Here is a 5000-nt window from a genome sequence, read left to right on the forward strand (position 1 = left end):
AGCTGGGACTCGTAATTAACGGGTGCCACCCCAGTCACACTTCCCGTGGCACTGTGGCACTGATGGGCCTTAGAGCTACATTTCGCGCGGCACTCGAGCGTGAGCATCGCCATTTGGGTTGGCATTCTTCCCCCGTGATGGTCGTGGCGGCGGCTCGAGTGATGCGCCGCCGCCGCTGCCGTCCGGGGCTGGGGGCTGTGGGCTGGGGGCTGGGGTCGGGCGGCGGGGCTGCTGGGGGCTGGGGGTTGGAGTTAGGTGGCGGGGCTGTGGGCTGGGGGCTGGGGTCGGGAGGCGGGGCTGATGTGGGCTGTGGGCTGGGGTCGGGCGGCGAGGCTGTAGGCTGGGTCGAGCGGCGGGGCTGTGGGCTGGGGGTTGGGGTCGGGCGGCGGGGCTGCTGTGGGCTGGGGGCTGGGGTCGGGCGGTGGGGCTGATGTGGGCTGTGGGCTGGGGTCGTGCGGCGGAGCTAGGGGCTGGGGGCTGGGGGCTGGGGTCGAGAGGCGGGGCTGTAGGCTGGGGTCGGGCGGCGGGGCTGCTGTGGGCTGGGGTCGGGCGGCAGGGCTAGGGGCTGGGGGCTGGGGGCTGGGGTCGAGGCGGGGCTGGGGTCGGGCGGCGGGGCTGGGGTCGGGCGGCGGGGCTGCTGTAGGCTGGGGGCTGGGGTCGGGCGGCGGGGCTGCTGTAGGCTGGGGGCTGGGGTCGGGCGGCGGGGCTGCTGTAGGCTGGGGGCTGGGGTCGGGCGGCAGGGCTGAAGTGTGGGCTGGGGCTGGGGTCGAGCGGGGGCTGGGGTCTGGGGTCGGGCGGCGGGGCTGTAGGCTGGGGGCTGGGGTCGGGCGGCGGGGCTGATGTGGGCTGGGGGGTCGGGCGGCGGGGCTGATGTGGGCTGGGGTCGGGCGGGGGGCTGGGGTCGGGCGGCTGGGCTGCTGGGCTGGGGGCTGGGGTCGGGCGGCGGGGCTGCTGGGGCTGGGCTGGGGTCGGGCGGCGGGGCTGTGGGCTGGGGGCTGGGGTCGGGAGGCGGGGCTGATGTGGGCTGTGGGCTGGGGTCGGGCGGCGAGGCTGCTGGGGGCTGGGGGCTGGGGTCGAGAAGCGGGGCTGTGGGCTGGGGGCTGGGGTCGGGCGGCAGGGCTGAGGCTGGGGGCTGGGGTCGGGCGGCGGGGCTGTGGGCTGGGGCTGGGGTCGGGCGGCGGGGCTGTAGGCTGGGGCTGGGGTCGGGCGGCAGGGGCTGTAGGCTGGGGGCTGTAGGCTGGGTCGACCGGCGGAGCTGTAGGGCTGGGGCTGGAGTCGGGCGGCGGGGCTTCTATGGGCTGGGTCGAGCGCCGGGGCTGTGGGCTGGGGGCTGGAGTCGGGCGGCGGGGCTTCTATGGGCTGGGTCGAGCGGCGGGGCTGTGGGCTGGGGGTTGGAGTCGGGCGGCGGGGCTGCTATGGGCTGGGTCGAGCGGCGGGGCTGTGGGCTGGTATCGGGCGGCTTGGCTACTGTGGGCTTCGGGACTGGAGTCGAGCGGCGGGGCTGGCGAAGGGGCCTACCTGTGTGTCGGGAGGCAGGGCTGATGTCTGTGGGCTGGGGTCGGTAATGTGTTTCTCTGGGTCATTATGCTGTGGGCTGGGGGTTGGGGTCTCGGCAGGGCTGCTATGGGCTGGGTCGAGCGGCAGGGCTGTCTGGTATCGGGCGGCATTGGCTACTGTGGGCTATCGGGACTGGAGTCGATCCTTCTCTCTCTTTCTCACTCCATCCATCCGTCTATCTATCCATTTGTAATCCCTCCTCGTCCCACATTTTGTCAACTCTCAATCAGTCTATCCATCCATCTTTTCTATCTTTCTTTCTTTCTTTCTTTCCATCCGTCTATCTATCCTTTCTTTCTTTCTTTCTCTTCTTTCTTTCTTTCTCTCTCTTTCTTTCTCTTCTCTCTCTCTCTCTCTCTCTCTCTCTCTCTCTCTCTCTCTCTCTCTCTCTCTCTCTCTCTCTCTCTCTCTCTCTCTCTCTCTCTCTCTCTCTCTCACACACACTTTTATTCGGTTTATGTGAGCTCGTTCGCATTTTTCGATATTCCTCTGCATCTGCTCACTCACTTTAGGCGTATTGATTTCACTATTTCACGAATAGGAATTCAACAAATAAATCATTATAGAATTCACATTTCCACCCCCCGCCCCCCTCCGCCCGTCACAATTCCAACCCGCCCCCCTCCGCCCGTCTGCGAGGGTACTGCCAGGGTATCGGGCTGAGATAAGCGCTCCAACAGAGTTTTATAATAACTGGTTTCTCCCGGATGCGCCGCGCTGCACTGATTGCGGGCGGCTCTGCATCGGGCGTCAGCGCAAACAGGGCTTCATTTTCCGCCGGCAGAATTTAGGGGAATTTGCATTCTGATTTTGCAAAAATGAGCTCAGACTGATGTGAGTTATTAGGTATTTAAAAAAAAGAAAATATTTTTTTTTTTATATGTGAATTGCAGTTAGACGCGCTCGTACCCGCAAGCTCTATACGCTGACGCACATACGTGTATATAGAAACACACATACATACATACATACATATACACATATATAAATGTTTGTGTGCGTGTGTGTTTGTGTGTGTATGTATGCAACTGGCATAATTTATCAGATACAGAGTTAAAAACAGAAATAGTAATTAAGGGAAGGGAAACACGCAATAGACAGATGAAAAGAGACAGTCAAACAGAGATAGAGAAGACAGAAAGAGAAAGAGAGAGGAAGGGAGAAGGAAGAACGTCGGAGTAGGAGCTGAACACAAGGACCACACCAAGGGCCATCTTGCAACTGGTACTTACGTAATTAAATTTATGTCTCGAGATGGGCTGAGTTGGTCGGCTCAGCCCAGCACTGTCTGGCGAGAAGGACAGGCCAGGCTGCGGTGACTAATAACTATAATGATAAGAGCGATTTTTTTCCTTTTTTTTCTTTTTTTGTGTGTGTCTCCTTTCATGCTTTGGATATTTTGTGTCCTTAGTTTATGCTTTGTCTGTCTTTTTATTCTTTTTAAGCTAAATGGCGAAGTCGTATTCAAGCACGTCGAAGGTCCAGCTTAAGAAGCGATATTCCGATGAATGGCAGTGAATATTGACGCTGAATGATAGGGCGCATGGCAAGGATAGCATCATACTTGCCATGACTCATGTCACTGGTGCCATTTGGTCGGGCAACACGTCCTTGTATACTCACAAACACTCATACACATGTGTGCATGTGTGTGTGTTTGTAGGTATTCATGTGTACATGTATGATTGTGTATGTTTATATGCACTTGCGTGGGTGCATATGTATTTGCGTATATGATACAGGCTTGTTGTGTTCGCGACTCTCTGATTAATCTGTCGACGGATATACTGGAGCAAATCCCGGATTACTGATATGCTCTCTGTTGAGTCACACTCCCTGACAGAACCCTCACTCGAGGCACTTCCTTCGCATTCTTAAGCCCCTTCACACTTCGCAGCTTACTTGACTTCTAAGCACAAGTCGCCTCCCTTGTCCCATTCAAGACGGTGGTACTTTGTTTAAACGCGTGAAGGCTATTTTCACCATTGTCAACGTCATCATAATCGTCATTATCAGCGCCATCACCATCGGCACGGTTCTCATCGTAACCATCGTGTCATAGTCATCGCCGTCGTTATTTATATGGTCGAGCGGGTGTTTCCAATTCCTACAGTACCGGAAGATCTTAGTTAACTATACTCAACAAGTCACTTAACTGTGTAACTTGAGAACTATAAAGGAAATTCTTTTATATATACATATACACACACCCACACCCACATACATATATGTGTGTATGTGTTGTGATTTTTTATGGATTGCAGTGGATTGGGTCTCAATCCTCCTCTTTTTTTATTTATCGAAAGCATAAGATATCTTATAGAAATATATTAACAAGAGAATTGAATATATGAGGTGGATGCATAATCAGCTTTTGTAACGGACTCCAATTTCTGTGATATCAGCCATCCGCTACAGACTTTTCTCTCACTATAAAACGGAAACGGTGAATTCCACGCAAGCAACATCCTTTTACTTTCCGATTGCTTGTCACAAACCACTTGACCTTAGATACACCTTAGCCGTGTTAAAAAGGTCAGCTGGCACTAATAAGGTCAGCTGGCACTCTTATCTTGGGCGTGAATGACAGCTTTTACACATAGACGGTGCACTGTGCCGTCCGTAGGAGCCAGGGGATGAGGGGCAGGGAGGGGGAGGAAAAGAGGAAAGAAGTGAGGGACAAGAAGAAGAGGGAAAGGAGGAAGAGGGTGAGGGACTAGGAGGAGGGGGACGGGAGAAAGGAGGAGAGGGGAAGGAGGAAAGGGGTAAGGGATAAGAAGGAGAGGGAAAGGAGGAAGGAGGGGAGTGAGGGACGAGAAGGAGGTGGCTGAATGAAGTTAATGAAGGACAAGGAGAGAGAAGGCAAAAAAAGGGGTGAGGGACAAGGAGGAGAGAAAAGGGGAGCAAAGGGATGCAGGGCGGGGAGGAGAATGAAGGGAAAGTGTAAGGAATAACCAGAGGCGAGAGGGTAAGGGAGTTCAAGACCAGGAACGAGAGGTGGAAGGAGGTATAGGGATGGGAAACAGAAGCGAAGGGAGGGGTCGGGGTCGGGGGGGTAGAGAGGCAGGGAGAAGAGGTGAATGTAGATGTAGAGGAGGATATGGGGGGGGCGAGAGAGGAGATGAGGGCGGACGAGGGGCAGGGAGGATAGGTGATATCCCTGTACTTACGTGATAATATCTTATCTTGTGTACACACGGCGGGAGGAGAGAGGGGCGGTTCATCGGATACTGTGTGGACCTTCCCGCGGATCTCCCTCCCCCCTCCCTCCCTCCCTCCCTCCCTCTTCGGGATGCTCGGTCGCCCTTCTGGGTGGGTTTGTTTATCTAGTCATTCAGTTATATATATATATATATATATATATATATATATATATATATATATATATATATAATATATATATATATATATATATATATATATATATAAATATAAATATATGT

General features: G+C 54.9%; 1 protein-coding gene across 4 annotated transcripts in view; it reads left to right on the forward strand.

The window, feature by feature from the left end:
- Pgant2 (polypeptide N-acetylgalactosaminyltransferase 2) overlaps positions 1-5000 on the forward strand; it is a 127075-nt gene that overhangs the window by 96547 nt on the left and 25528 nt on the right. The gene's annotated exons all lie outside the window — the stretch shown is intronic.

This window comes from Penaeus vannamei, chromosome 1 (assembly GCF_042767895.1).
Source record: "Penaeus vannamei isolate JL-2024 chromosome 1, ASM4276789v1, whole genome shotgun sequence".
Classification (NCBI taxonomy): Eukaryota; Metazoa; Arthropoda; class Malacostraca; order Decapoda; family Penaeidae; genus Penaeus; species Penaeus vannamei.